Raw genomic sequence first — 15,669 nt, forward strand, 5'->3', positions numbered from 1 at the left:
GGGGCTGGTCTCTGAGCAGGAATCACCTCACAGGAAGGGGCGGTCTCTGAACAGGAATCCCCTCCCAGGAAGGGGCTGGTCTCTGAACAGGAATCCCCTCACAGGAAGGGGCTGGTCTCTGAACAGGAATCCCCTCACAGGAAGGGGCTGGTCTCTGAACAGGAATCACCTCACAGGAAGGGGCTGGTCTCTGAACAGGAATCACCTCACAGGAAGGGGCCGGTCTCTGAACAGGAATCCCCTCACAGGAAGGGACTGGTCTCTGAACAGGAATCCCCTCACAGGAAGGGGCTGGTCTCTGAACAGGAATCCCCTCACAGCAAGGGGCTGGTCTCTTAAAAGGAATCCCCTCACAGGAAGGGGCTGGTCTCTAAACAGGAAGGAAGGGGCTGGTCACTGAGCAGGAATCACCTCACAGGAAGGGGCTGGTCTCTAAACAGGAAGGAAGGGGCTGGTCACTGAGCAGGAATCACCTCACAGGAAGGGGCTGGTCTCTGAACAGGAATACCCTGACAGGAAGGGGCTGGTCTCTAAACAGGAAGGAAGGGGCTGGTCACTGAGCAGGAATCACCTCACAGGAAGGGTCTGGTCTCTTAACAGTAATCCCCTCACAGGAAGGGGCCGGTCTCTTAACAGGAATCCCCTCACAGGAAGGGGCTGGTCTCTGAACAGGAATCACCTCACAGGAAGGGGCCGGTCACTGAGCAGGAATCACCTCACAGGAAGGGGCTGGTCTCTGAACAGGAATCCCCTCACAAGAAGGGGCTGGTCTCTTAACAGGAATCGCCTCACAGGAAGGGGCCGGTCTCTTAACAGCAATCCCCTCACAGGAAGGGGCTGGTCTCTGAACAGGAATCACCCCACAGGAAGGGGCTGGTCTCTGAACAGGAATCACCTCACAGGAAGGGGCTGATCTCTTAACAGGAAGGAAGGGGCTGGTCACTGAACAGGAATCACCTCACCGGAAGGGGCTGGACTCTTAACAGGAATCCCCTCACAGGAAGCGGCTCGTCTCTGAACAGGAATCCCCTCACAGGAAGGGGCTGGTCTCTGAACAGGAATCCCCTCACAGGAAGGGGCTGGTCTCTGAACAGGAATCCCCTCACAGGAAGGGGTTTGTTTCAAAAGAGACATACTAGAATGGTGTTGTTTCAGTGGCAATCTAGGAGTGGAGTTTGTGTTTGGCGGTCATGTGGGAATGGAGTCTCATTAAAGTAGAGTTGCACTGTAGCATCCCACTTACCGCCCTGTTTGTTGCTAGTTTGCTGGTCCAGAACTATAACAGAATATTTCTTCCTTTCTGAGCTCCGAGTTTCTTGGTATTGATGATAATCAGAAACTGACTTCATGTGGTTTCAATCAGATGTTGTGTATTGAATCTTTCATTTTTTTAACCACATTTTATTATTTACAAAACTAGGCCCATGTCTCTAGCACAATAGGACACATAGAGACAGGTACATATCTATCAATCCAGTCAGGTGATAGTCAAGAAAAGCCCCCTCTCACCCAGGTTGAATCTTGTATGGAAGAATACTAGCCCATCAATCTACGTGCAAAGTACATGATTGAAAGCATTCGTACACCTAAAAATACTTCCAGCAATATCTAAGCCAAGTCCCTTGGATTTATACTGCAAATCGAACTATAATAAACAGTCAACCCCTCCTCCAGGCGTGCCATGGTTGAGTCAGTTACCTATTAGGAAGAAATCTATTGTTGTTGAAGGCACAGCATTAAGAAGGTGTAGGATAGTGTCCTGTGCCGATTTGTGCCTCCTAGTCCCTGTGTTCCCCCTCCAATGCCTCATATTAAGAAAGATTACATGACCTCAAAGCGGGATTTTCGTGTGGTGATTAAGCGTGCTATCTGCATTATCAGGGGGTATCCAGTGCCTCCTCCAGGGAGGTGGAATCTGGGTGCTTCAACTCTTCTACTACTAATGCCTCCCATGCCCTGGTAGCCTCCAAGGATCCTCTGCCTCGTCTGGCCTCTCTCAGGCATATAGCCCCCTCATAATCCATCCAGCATATGACCCCCCTTTTCTATCCCTTCACAGAGGGACCCTCAAGGACTTCCAGTGTCTAGCAATTTCCCTCTTGGCCAGCAGGAGCACCAGGTCCTGGAATCCGCTGGTCACTTTAGTCTTAGAGGTATGTGTAGTAAACAATGCCCCGGTGTACAGTGACCCTCCCTCTCGGTCACCTCAGCTAGAACATCTGTCACTGCGCCCTAAAAGTTTCCCAGCGCCGGGCAACTCCAGAACATATGAAGGAATTTGGCCCCTGACTCACATCGGGGGTATTTAGCAGCATCTGTTGTGAAATACCGGTTTATCCATCCGGGTGTGAGATATGCCCTGTGAAGTATAAAAAAGTTGATCAGTTCAAAATGGGCATTCCTAGATACTCTAGGAAAGCGGCCCTCTAAGTCATCCCAAACTTTTTCTTTTATAGGAATACTCAGATCGCCCTCCCAGCGCAATCGTAAATTATCAAGTGTGTATAGACCTTCGCCCGAAGCTGGCGGTATAAACAAGTGACTGCCTTTTATGTGCCTGAGGAAGCTACTAAATATAGATATCCTCCAGAAAGTGAAGGTTCCAATAGCCCTAGACCCCCAATGTTTTTGAATCGCTGCTGTGAGGGCCCTATGCACCAGAAAGTGCTCCTGCAGTAAATCATAAGGCTACGAAAGTCTTCGAATGATAGCAAACAGCTGTCCTCGTATAGCACTCCAATAGTTGTTGCCTCGGCCACCATCCATTACCTCAACCCGTGCTAGTTCCCCCCCATGGGGAAGTTCTAGAAGAAATTCCAGCAGGATTTCTTGGGGGTATGGACGTCTAATTTTCAGCTTCTGTAAACTCCTGATCCAACACTTGTGGAGTACTCTTAAATTCAGAACTGTCTTCTATTCTCGGGGCGGGCAGCAGCAACACAGTACAGGATAGAAGTCGAAGACTTGGCACATAAGGATCCATATGCTCTGTCCTACAGACCCTCCTGGCCACCCACTGCATCAGCCACTGCCGCTGCGCAGCCAGGTAATAGCTCTCAAAGTCTGGAAGGGCCAGGCCACCTGCTGCCTTAGGTCTCTGAAGGGTGGTCAGTGCCACTCTGCGCCTGCTGAATCCTCAGTTTAACCCCACTATCAATGATTGTAAGTCATGGATTACGCCAGCCGGGATCCATAATGGGAGAACTCTGAAGAAGTATAGCAACCTTGGTAAAGCCACCATTTTCAATAGGGTGACTCTGTGATCACCAAGAGGGGGAAGGTAGCCCAGAGCTCCATACTAATTTTTACTCCTTGGATAGCCTTCTCGATATTGCCCTCCAGGAGGTCAGCAGGGTCATGACAGATTTTAACACCTTCTGGATTCCCATAGTACTTTGCCTACTACTGTTGATCTATCTCTACCAGCTGCAGTAGGAAACAGGCACGATTTTCTCCAGTTAACCAATAGGCCCGATACCCTTCCGAGGTGTGCAAGGAGCTCTATTGCCCCTTCAAAATCCTCTCTCACGGTGCGGAGGAAAAGTAAAAGGTTGTCGGCATATAGTGCAATATGGTGTTGCCTACCCATTACTTAAAGGCCCCGGTAGGGACGCCAGTTCCGGCTCGACAGGCCAGAGGCTCCATAGCCAGGGCAAAGAGGAGGGGCGATAAGAGACAACCCTGCCTAATACCCCTGCCCACTTGATAACTGTCCGTGACCGTTCCCCGTGCCCAAAAGTGCATATATAGTAAGGCAGTAAATTCCACGAAGTTAGATCCCAGCCCAAACCTTCTTACCACTCCTAAAAGATATGGTCATTCCAGGCTATAAAAGGCCTTTTCTATATCCACCACAAAGGCTGTGGCCTCCTCCGTACTATATGAGACACAGAAGTCTGATGAATGAGGGTCGTCATGTATGAGAGAAGCCATGTGCCCAGAATTTGGCTCAGGATCTTGTAATCCAGATTGAGCATTGATTGCGACTTGTGGGCTGTTTTTATCAAAGGCTGGCTTACTGGGTTTTAATAGCGGCATGACCAGGGTTTCCCTTGTGTTCGCAGGGAGTCTGCCCCCTTGTTTCGCCAAAATATAGAGTTCCATTAGCCGGGGGCCCAGCTCCTCAACATACACAGAGAAGAATTTGACTGGCAAGCCGTCGGTTCCGGGGCTTTTATTCCTAGCCATCAATTTAATGGCGGCCCTGACCTCGTGGTGTTCAACGTCTGCTTCTAGGGAATCCACCTCCGCCTCGGACATGATTGGCAACACCAGAGTTCCCAAAAAGGTATCTATGTCTGCACTGGTTCCGGTCACCTGCTCTGATATAGATTGGCATAATAATCGTGGAACGCCTGATTGATATCTTGCATCCGAAAGATCGTGGGAGTGTGCTCTTCTCTAAGTTCCAGGATGACCAATCCCCTCTTTACAGTATTAGCCAACCATGCCAGGAGTGCCCCAGTATGGTCCCTTTCTGCATGTGCGTGGATCATATAATTCCTGTAATCGAAGCACCGCAACCTTTCAACCTGCTCGGCCACTTTTTCTTTAGCTTCCAGTCATGTCTATTTTTCTCAATATCCCTCAACTTCTGTTCAGCGGCCAATGTCTCCCGTAGAAGGGCCCCATGAATTTCTGTTGCTTCAGAGATACATCTACCTCTAATCATCGCTTTGAAGGCATCCCATACTACAAGTGGGCTTAATGCTGCGCCTTAGTTCTCTGAAAAGTATTGCCCTATAGGCGCTATAGCCGTTCATACTGCGGACTGAAAAACTGGATCTTCTAGGGATTCCGGTTTTAGTCACCAAGTGGGGATACACAGCCTAGTCCGTGTCAAATGGAATCCTAACAAAAGGGGATTGTGATCAGCAATTGTTCTAGCTAAATACTAACTAGTTATGAGATCTTGCATATTAGGTGTACAAAGGATAGCATCTAACCAGATGTGTAATTCATGTAGGTGTGAGAAAAAGGAATAGTCTCTTTCATCTGGGTATAATGTTCTCCATGAGTCAAGGTGGCCCCATTGGGACTGCCATTCCTTCAAAACATCAGCAGTCCTGGCGGCTGGGGACTGCCTATGGGGTGGGTGGGAGCGATCTAAGTCAATGTGTGCCACACAATCGTGATCTCCTCCCAGGATTACGGACCCCACTAGATATGGTGCTAATGTTCTCGAAAGGATTGCTGAGAATGATATTTGGTCTACATTTGGGCCATAGAGACTCCAAATGATCACATCCCGGCTGTCTAATTTACCAGTAACCACTACATAACACCTCTCGGGATCCATTAGGTGGCCAGTCTACTGAAAAGGTGCCCCTAGTTTAATCCACACCAATACCCCTCTGGCAAAGGCGGAGTAGTCTGTATAAAAGGCCTGACCTCACCACCTGCGATGTAGAGGGGTCTCCTCTTTGGCCATTATATGTGTTTTCTGCAGCAGGGCGGTGTGTACCCCTCTCCTAGCAAGATAGGCATATACTTTATGTCATTTAGACATGGTGTTCATCCGTCTGACATTCCACAAAAGCAATTTTAACTCTACGGTGGGGGCCATATGTCAATTGGTGTCATCTGTCCCCACTCCCTGGGGACACTCATTAGCCTACACTCTTATGTTCCTAGTGGTATGTCTCAATTGTACCCCGTTCACCAGGCACCCCTAAACCCCAACTGGAAAACAAACAAACAAACAATAAAAACCCCAACTCCCTCTCCCGAGCACAGGCAATAGTCCGGACCCCATCCAAACATGACACCAATGGGCATCTATTCGCGGAAGGACCCACGGAACTGCAACAAGGGGTGAAGGAAAGTGGCCAGTGGTTATGCAGCACATCCTAACCCTGTCCATCCCCATACAGATCAAGCTGGGATTAGGGATTAGGGTCATATCCCCACTATAAGAAAGAAGAGCGCAGATAGAAGATAAAAGACAGACATACATTCCAAGAGCATCATTCCCATCATGTGAGCTGACCAATGTTACTCATAACCCACTTTCAAATAATTTTGTCTGCAGTTTTAGGGGTAATCTTAGGTAGATCAGTGTCCATGTCCTCCGCAGATAGAGGAACCTGATATCCTTTCGAGTTCTGGTCCCTGTGTTCACTGAGAAAAGATTGGGGGCACATGCCAGTATTGTTGATTTCCGTTACTGCTCTGCTTACTTTGTAGTTTAGGAGGGGTGGGTGACCCAATATACCCTTGCGAGCTTGGACTATAATTCAATACAATAAAGATTCCTACAAGGGAATTTGTTCAAAATTGAATCACAGGTAATTGATCGCACAAACTATATGTATTTCTGATCAACTAAATTTAATTAATGCCTGCTGTTATTATATTTTGTCTCATTAGTTTGGACACAGTAATCAAAATACTCAAGAAGAAGAAAAGCTACACGGGTTTTATGTTTGTTAAACAATATTTCTTTATAAAAATTTGTATTAAAAGGGTACTGTTACAATAAGAAGATTCATCAAAAACAAATGGATTAGAAATAAATGAATTATTCGTGGGATCCACTTGCGCTGTAGTCCACTCTTAATGATTAAATAACAATGAATCTTGCACAACCTAAAACAATGATTCAATTGTCTAAATTATTTCAATTTAAATGATGTGGACAAAAAAAGTCGACGTTTCGGCCTTGTAGTTGTTACATCCTTAAGGCCATCCTCAGGACAATTCAATCTTTAGAGAGTAGAGACCCCCTGTGAAAGATACAACAATAATTTTGTTACCTTTTTTAATGTAAAAATTAAAAACTTATATAAACCAAGTGCCTATAGAGCTGTTAGGCTCTTTCCTGTACATTATTTTAGTAATTACATCAAATCTATATATTAATACATGAATTGATTAACTCAAGTATTGCTGATGCTCAGCTTGTCGTTAAGGAACATTATGCATTCCTAATGATATGTGCATGATACATTGATACATAGTTTTTTGCGAACTTCGCCATGAATCTGCTATTGGTGTCTCCGACTTGCCTTATTACTTTGAACACCATAACGTTTTGCTGTTGTTTGCTCATACTTCAATTGTTATTTTCATCACCTCAAATGCCTTGCTATCGTTGTGATGAGACGAATTTATGCTTTTCTACACCATCAAACTTACTAGTTTGGGGGAATCATATATAGTTTTGTACTTACATAGGTTATTTAGCCTAAACAACCTCTTTTTGAAAAACGTCACCATATATATAGATGTATGGTGCCTGCATGTTGTCTAAATAAACCCCATTGCGGGCGGTGGATTTACAGTTTCAGACACATCACTACAAATTGCACCTAAAGGTCTATTGACATTGTGCTTATTGGACTATTGAAATTAAAGAGTTACCTTTGCTTAGTTAGCATACGAGCAAGAAGAGATGATGGAATCAGCGTTTGCGATATATAAGATTTTACGATTTCCAAGAGTCCTGCCAGAAAAAACAGGTTCCAATTATATATAGTGGTCTAATGGCGGATAACCCTGCATTGCACTCGTCGATATATGAAAGCCAAAAGAATTACCTTATCTTGTAAGAATTTAGGCAAGAAAAAGATGATGGGATGAGCCTTTTGAATTTGCGTCTCCACAGCGTATCTAAAGAAATGGATTCTGTCGGTTATAACATATTTAAGTTGGCTGGATAAATCACTATGCTACTTACACAGAACATTACTTTAAAGAGTGTTTATATGGATTTATACACTTGTTCAAGTGTTCACTGTTGCTTAAACTTAAACGAGCATAAAGTATTTCGTGTTTGCGTTATGCATTTACTGTCATATCGCTATATCAAGTATTAATTCTCCTTAGGTAACTACGACGTTTAAGTTCGTACTCAGAGACTGGTTTTGATACAAAAAATGTATAAACATTTATATGTAGTTATTAGAGTACTTCAATCGTGATATCAATGTCCCTGAATTGTGGCGAAGAAGATATGGCATTGATATGACTTTGCTCCCGTCATAAATCTGGGGTAGCCCTTGCCGAAATTTAGATCTCTAGTTTACAAATTATTCAGATAGGTAACAGAGCTCACACACTTACTTGTTCTAAATTGTGATTCTTCGAAACGGTCTCAATCGTGGCGTAGTCTCGCGAGAGAATAACTCAACTGTGACACGCCTAGCATCTATTTAAATACCTGCTCTCTCCCGCTTTTTTGATGGTATCTAGATTTATCTACCTCCTATGGCGGCCATCTTACAGTGGAGTCCTCTATATAGAGACAACTCTGTGAGTTGTATACATATCGGCATCGAGGCTTCCGCAGTGTTTAAACAGTGATCGCCGCATTAACGTCGCATTGCTTACTTTGTGGCGCTCATCGTGGGCCTCTGCCATTGATGGGGCTCCTCTCTTATCGGTTGCTGTTTTCCTTCGGTGATGAATGGAGCGCGGGGAGGCTCCCCGATTTGATGCCCAGTTTTGATTCAATCTAGGTCCAAGCGTCTTGCGGGGTCTGGATGAAATGGACACCTGAAGGTGTAACCTCTCGGAGGCGAGCTGGGAATAGCATGGCATGAGGAACGCTCAGTTGGCAGAGGCACCTATTGACAGCAAGGAAGGTGGACCGTTGTCCCTCTCTTCTCGGCAGCCGCCCCAGCTCGGTCCTCTCAATCCCTGTCTGAGGGCCTAATTTCAGCTGTGCGGCAGAGGCCACCATGGTTAGCAGGGCTGTGATGCCTCCCCAAATGGCAGTAGCTCACGTCACCTCCACGTCGGTGCCGACAGCCAGATCTTCAGACTCGCCCAAGCAAGTCACTCACTGGGGATCCGCCTAGTGTAGACAAAGATGAGAGGGGACGCCCCACAGGGGTCGAAGTCCACTCAGCTCCCCTGCATATCGCCTCCGTAACGGTGTCGGGACCAGTCCCTCTCACACCCATATCGCCACAATGCTCTTCTCACGGCCTATAGATGATGCCGCTCTCGTGTCCACCAGCGCTCTCGGCAGACTCCAAGCCGGGGCACAGATGAATTTTCCGTTAGTGGTGCCGGGGCACCACAGCCTCCACTGCAGCAAGCATGTATCAGGCGGGGCAGCATGCTGGATTCATGAGGCGCAGATGGGATTTCATAGGCCACATCTCGCTGGGTAGCGGGCGCAGTCAGCGCCGTTGGCACCACGCCCAGGCCCCGCGGCTTTCATCCTATTCAGCAGGTCTCACATCTCTCAGCTTTACCAGGCAGGACTCCGCGCCGCCTGGACTGTGTGCTTGATCTGCCACAGTCTGCTCCAGAGTATCTCTCCTACCCACTCACAGCTCAGGAGCCGCCATCGTCTTCGCTGCGGAGCCTGCCTTTCGTCTTGATCCCTCAGTGAACCACCATCTTGGCTACACAAGTGCAAGGCGCTCCTCTCTCCCGAACACCACACCACCACCAACCATCAGGTCACCAGCTGCTGCTGCAGAGGTGCAGGGTACCCCCCCAAGGATCTCGTTTTCAATGTGGGGGTACTGGGTATCAGGATGTTGGTGGATGGGGATCGCCAGTGGGAGCTATGCAATTCACCTCCTGCTACATTGGTGTCTGGCTGTATTGAATCTTTCTTCTCCAGATATTGAGATATTGGCATAGGGACTGGATTTCAGGGGAGCAAGGAACAACTCTGCAATAAACTGAGCTAAGTTCATGAAAGTCCCAGGGTTGGCATAACTGGTCTTTGGCATAGGTCAGTAAGCTTTCTAGGTGTTCAATAGGTCAAGCCTAACATGTAGCTTAGCTGTCTGATTCCAAAAGTCATATTAAGGGCTTACCAAGAACATAGAGAGGCTTGCATCCCACCCATTGTGTAACATTGCTTCACTTTAATTTAACGTTGTTCTCTGTCTCTTGCTTGTTTGATGTTCTTTACCCACCACCTGCGCCCTCCGTGTTGTTTCCTCCACAGGGGTCCAGTTTTGCTCCACCCCCAGCTCCATGTTTTGTTTCTGTTCCCTCATGTTGCTCTGCTCCCCGGTTTTGTTTCCCCCACTGCTTTAAAAGAACCAAAAACATTTGTACATTTTTTCTATTTATTTACCAATCCAACTCGGATCAGTAAATAAAAAGAAAAAAAAGTGCCTGTGCCATTTTGAAGGCTAGGCTTACAAACGGCCTACAAACTTGCACAGGCGGCAATGTCATAGGCTTTATTTTTTACTTGTTTAGCCATGCCGAATAGCATCAAAGATGCTGAACAGAATCATTAAAAACCATTGACAAAGCCAATAGGTCTCAAAGGATAGACATATTGGCTTTCATGCTGCTGAGCTTCAATAAGCAGAGTACCTGGCGCAGAAGAGATCACAGCTTCTAAACCCATCATTATGGAATCAGTAAGGGCCTCCTTGAAATATTCCAACTGTAACAGTCTGTTCCTAGCAAGAGCACCGTATACATGGAAATATTCTTAGACGCTCTTGGAAAAGGGTGACTCTTTCCCAAAGCCACATATTATATCCCAGGATGTGACCTAGGTTATAGAGTGGATGCAGTAGTTTCTCACAGTGCAGAAGGAAAAAGTTGAAAGGCACTGAAAGCCTCAAAAATGGTGGGTCCCAATTGCAGGACAGTTCTTGCAAGGCTGAAGTTTGGGACCTGGTTAAGAGCAAGACTGGATCAGAGCTGGAGCTGGCAAGCCTGAAGCAGAGTCAAGCAGGAGCTGGCCGGCCTGGACCAGAGCTGGATCAGGGTTCGGACTGTCCCAGAGTAGGAGCAAAGAATCCAACAGCTGGAGCAAGCTAAAGGAGTTGCTACACACTAGTACACCGATAAGAGGCTCTTTATATACTGGCAGATTCAGAACTTCCTTACAGGAAGGAATTGGTCTCTAAAGAGAACCACCTAATAGGAAGGGACGGGTATTTGATCAGCCTGGTAGGAAGGATCTGGTCTCAGAAAAGGACTTACTGGATGATGTTGATGTTTGGTGGTTGTATTTGGTTGAGTCTGTGTTTGGTGGCAGTTAAGTAGCCAGGCTGCAGTCGGCCCCAATGCAAGCCTTGAAAGTTGGACCCATACCCTGATTCAGTAGAAACAAGACATCTGAAAATCGAAGCGAAGTGGGTCCATCATACCCAGGGCCTTAGTACCGCTGAACGGATGATAGTTCTGCCCTGTTAACAACTGTGGCAATTGGTTGTCCAGAACCATAATAGTGATATACCCAGCAATATTATTTAACCCTCTAACGAGAACTTCCAAGGGCGTACATCAGAGCACTGCTAGGCTTCGCCACAGAGGCAAAACCTAAAAAGGGGCTTTCAAGGGAGGGGTAGGGAAAGAGTTGATGATATGGCCCAGTGGTGGCTACCATATACGGCAGGTGTAAAAAAAAATAAAAGACCTTCCTCCGTGACGTACTCCTTCGGTCTTCTGGCAGGCTCCAATGCGGGACCCAGCAACTTTATAAATAAATAAATAAATAAATAAACTCTCCTAATCAGTCCTGGCACTGCTCTCACCAGCATGAGAGCAGTGCAAGGATTGGTTTGAGCGTCCTCACTTAGCGCTCCTAAGAGCGCTGGAGGCATGCACTTTCTTTAACTCAGCCATCACAAGACTTCCGGCCAAAGGGACATGCGCATTTTAAAGCACATAACTCCCTGTTGCTGCCACTCGGCAGCATTGGCCCCAACCCATCCCAACACGTAATTCAGGATTGGTCACTGAAAAATAAAATGTCAGTAAATAAACTTGATTAGCATTTTATTTTTCAACTCTGGCCTGGGGCTTTTGTTAGTGGAGCGACGCTCCTCTGCTCAAACGAAGGAGCCGAGCCGCCCCTGATATGGCCAATTATTTTAAGGAGTAAACTACACCCTATTAACTGCCAAAAAGATTCTGTAAGTCATCCGAGTCCCGAGAACTGGTAAACAAACCCCTTGGTCTTTTTCAGTATTGAAAACACATTGTTGGTGGTGCTTTATACAATATATAATATAGTTAGGGGTCCATGGGTCTGGGCCTGCTATTGGGGTACTAGAGGATGAGGAGATGTGTTTTCAGTATGAAGGGGGATTTGGATTAAGTTCATTGGGGAGCATAAGGACCCAAGCCTGGATATCCCATGGGGTGGAATATGACATAGAGGTGATTCGGACGGGCAGTTCATAGTACTCGCCTCTGAGGCAGGTAGGAACGCAAGATGTCCCAAGCAATACTTAATTTGAGCTGGTGGTTGTTGGTGCGCACCACTGGCACTTATTTGAAGGAACTGGGATTTATTTCATTTGTTCTTGCAGTGCATCCAGCTCAGCCTGACTGAGCTGCTTTCAGGAACGACAGTACTTTTATTAGCTCTCTTCTTGCAGAAAGTACAGCTGTTGGTTGGAAAGAGCTCATGTGCGATACCTATGCCCAAACATAGAGTGGGCTTAGAGCCACTTATTCCTTTTAGTGGGTGGCTTCATTGTCAGTCTTATATTCTTGCTTCTTATTCAGGTGCTATCCATCTTCTTGTGTTTGTTCCTTCACTAGAGCATGCCCTCTTTACAATGCTTTTGACTGGCTGACCTGTATCCTTCTACTGCTCCTTTTTTGGGAATTACTTTCTTTGCACTCCATGAGAGTGCATATGTTTTCCAGCTCTTTCTCTACATCATCACATTATGTGCACACCTACTGAATGATGTAGGCGTCAGTAATATTCTAAGGCGTACACACTATGTACTCTTCACATCATGTAGCATTTTTTTCTTTTTCTTTTTTTTAGATGCTGCACAGCATCGACAAAAAGCATTTTGCTTCATACTGATGCTGCACAACATCACCAAAAAAGCATTAACAAAGGGATTGTAAACGTGAGCTTATTGGCTTTGTCAATGCTTGTTTTTACATGGTGGATACAGCACTGAAGCTATTTCCTTTTGTGCCACTGCAGTGATGAGGCCTTTGAATATATTTCGCACTGCCACCACGGAACACCTCAAGGCATTAGAGTCATGCCTGGCACTCTTGCGCTCACACAACTATTTAGACAGCAACTCCTTTCATCTGATTTACTTCCCATGTTTACCAGTTCACATGCTGAGTGGCCTGGTAAGCATGGCTCAATGGTTAGAGCGGCAGACCCTGATGCAGAGGTCTGGCCCGGGACCAGGGTTCAACTCCCGCCTCGGCGGCTCTTGGACTCAATTTCCCCGGACCTGATAATTCTCGCCTCGGTGCCTAGTCTAATCATGGGTCCCACTCTGTGACTCTGGGCAATAGCTTGCTTAATCTCCACAACGGCCCCAGCAGCGCTTGGATGCCTGGCTTCACCTTGGGGGTGCCCAGGAGTGGACATTTCACAGGAAAGCCAGGATGGGTTCCACAGCGGTCTGAATTCAGCGCTACGAGGCCTCCGGGTAGAAGTGCGCTATATAAATACAATACATTTACATGTTTCCTCTGGGCAGAGGATTTGCTGTTGTAGCTTGTCTGACTTGTGTCATTTGTTGGCATTGTCAAAAGTGCCAAGAAGGGGGGCGTGGCCAACTGCACAGGGAAATGGCCGCACGGTAGCTTCACTCTGTTGCTCCACTCCCGATAAATCCGATATACTTCGACTTGCCCCGGCCACAATTGCCTGCTATGGAGCTCGTTTGACCCTGATGCCGTTTTCCTTCCCTGCACCGAAAATTTGCTTGATTGGCGGCGCCTGAGCAGCCGTGGGAGCAAGGAGCTGTGCTGCGGGGCTCATAGACGCTGGACGCCGAGCTCCACATCGACTGTGCTCGCCTAATCGACACCGCGGCAGCGGCGGAGACACAAGGCCTGACTGAATGCTTGGGGGACCGGACGTCGATCTTTGCTACCAGTGATCTCCCTGGTGAGTGCGTGACCCCCGCCTGCCCAACAAAATCCGGCCTCATCGTTGATGTGCTCCACGAGCCCCTAGAGGCCACCACCAGCCAGCATATCCTGAAACGCGGACTCGCACCTCCAGTGCGAGCTGCGCAGATGTCTGGTGCGCTTCCTGCCCTACGCCTCGGCTCGGTCCCTTCTCTGAATTGGGGCACATCAAACTCCGGCAGCAGGCCCTGCTCCTCCGGCCCCCTTTGGGACCTGCTGGTGAGGTGCTGTAAGCCGCGGCTACGGGGGAACTGAGTGCGCCCCCTTAACTAGGGTCAAGGCCATCGATCCACCTGGGTCCTGCCTATAGAATTCGAGGCCATCACTGGGGGCTCCAATTGTGGGGAGCAGCATTACAGTGGTGTGGGGCGGGCCGTGGCATGCAACCTATTAACATCCGGAGCTGAAGCCGCCTAAGGAGCCCGCACCACAAGACATAGCAGACGGTGAGAGAGGCGACCGTGGCAGGCCCTGACTGGCCTCAAGGAGCTGGCTGTTTGAGCTACGGCCGCACCACCTTATCGCGCGTGCAGGGGAACTGGAGAGCATTAATCCGATACTGGGCCCAACACTCGTTGGCTAATTCAGTGCAGACACAGCGTCAAGTGCTTTGTGTGGGCCCTAGCGAGATAGTCACACTCTCTTCCCTCCCCTCCCTTACTGGTGTGGGTATTCCTTGGAACTGGGGAACACTAGGGTCTGGGATTGACTGGTGGAAAACGTTAGGCCGTTCTGGGCTGGTCTCATAAGCAGGCGGCGATGAGTAGCCGGTTTAGCCCCGTGACCCCATCTTTGATCCACCACACCTTACTGCGCCATCATGGTAAGCGGCCGCAGCAGACGTGGAGCACTCCAGGCCAAGCTTGAAAAATAGGCGTGGCAGAAGGGCCGAGATGAGAAGCAACCTGGGCCTGAATCTAACGGAAAGCAACAAGACCCCACGTTGCAGGACCTCCTTGCCGCCATCACGTTGGTGCGCACCTCCCTGGAAAGCCGCATAGCCTCGGAGGACTTACTGATTAGAGCGGACATGAAGAAGATGGCGGAATGAGTACGTGAAGTGGAAAGTGCGACCAAAGACATGTCAAAAGACACTGACCTCCTCAAATGCCAGGTGGCTGACCTCCAGACTACCCAGGAAGCCATGCCACTGCAACTGGATGACTATGAAGTGAATTCCACATGCGTCACAATAACATCCGTATTTTGGGAGTGCTGGAAAGGGCCAAAGGGCCTGCAGCGGATCTCTTTGTCGAAGACCTAATCCACAAGCGTCTGCAGCCAAAGGGATTATCCCAACACTTCTCCATTGAACGCGCACACCAAGTGCTGGCGGGAAGAGCCAGGCCTGGCACGCCGCCCGACCGCTTTTGGCAAGAGTCTTCAACTTTCGCGACAGAGATGATGTCCTACAAACGGCATGAACGGCCCCACCTCTCCATAGACAATAGCAAGGTCACTATATTTCTAGACTTCACTCTACGGGTCCAGAAACAATGTCACAGTTGCCTGGAGGTGAAGCGTGCGCTGTGGGACCAAATAATCAAATACGCCATGATCTTCCCTGCCGAGCTGCGTGTGGAATCGGAGGGGAAGGTGTGGTTCTTTGCTAGGCCTGAGGATGCTTGGGACTGCCTTGAGGGTTGGAGAACAGTTGAAAAATGCCATCGTAAGCCAGCTGGTGACAGATGCAGAGGCGACAGGTCGAGCCCGTGGACCGGGTCCCCGCCGGGTGGTACTTCAGCAACGCAGAGCCTAACAGGGTACGGTTTGGTGGCTTGACATTGGCGTGGCTGGCCTTTGATCTCTGGAATCTGCTGAGTTGAGTCT

At 48.1% G+C, this 15,669-nt stretch overlaps 1 protein-coding gene and 1 long non-coding RNA gene across 3 annotated transcripts in view; one reads left to right on the top strand and one right to left on the bottom strand.

Annotated features, from left to right (window-relative positions):
* Positions 1-15,669, top strand: part of CDK15 (cyclin dependent kinase 15) — a 448,471-nt gene that overhangs the window by 267,332 nt on the left and 165,470 nt on the right. The window lies entirely within an intron of this gene.
* Positions 6,478-15,669, bottom strand: part of LOC144822555 (uncharacterized) — a 198,453-nt gene continuing 189,261 nt past the window's right edge. The window contains exons 2-4 of one of the 2 annotated variants that reach the window (XR_013608640.1): positions 7,539-7,611; positions 7,363-7,444; positions 6,478-6,725 (exon numbers count right to left, since the gene is read on the bottom strand). This is a non-coding gene — a long non-coding RNA (uncharacterized LOC144822555). Of the gene's footprint in view, positions 6,726-7,362; positions 7,445-7,538; positions 9,921-15,669 lie in introns of those variants that run through there. The other variant, XR_013608639.1, reaches the window with a different exon arrangement.

Source organism: Lissotriton helveticus, chromosome 3_1 (genome assembly GCF_964261635.1).
Source record: "Lissotriton helveticus chromosome 3_1, aLisHel1.1, whole genome shotgun sequence".
Taxonomy (NCBI): domain Eukaryota; kingdom Metazoa; phylum Chordata; class Amphibia; order Caudata; family Salamandridae; genus Lissotriton; species Lissotriton helveticus.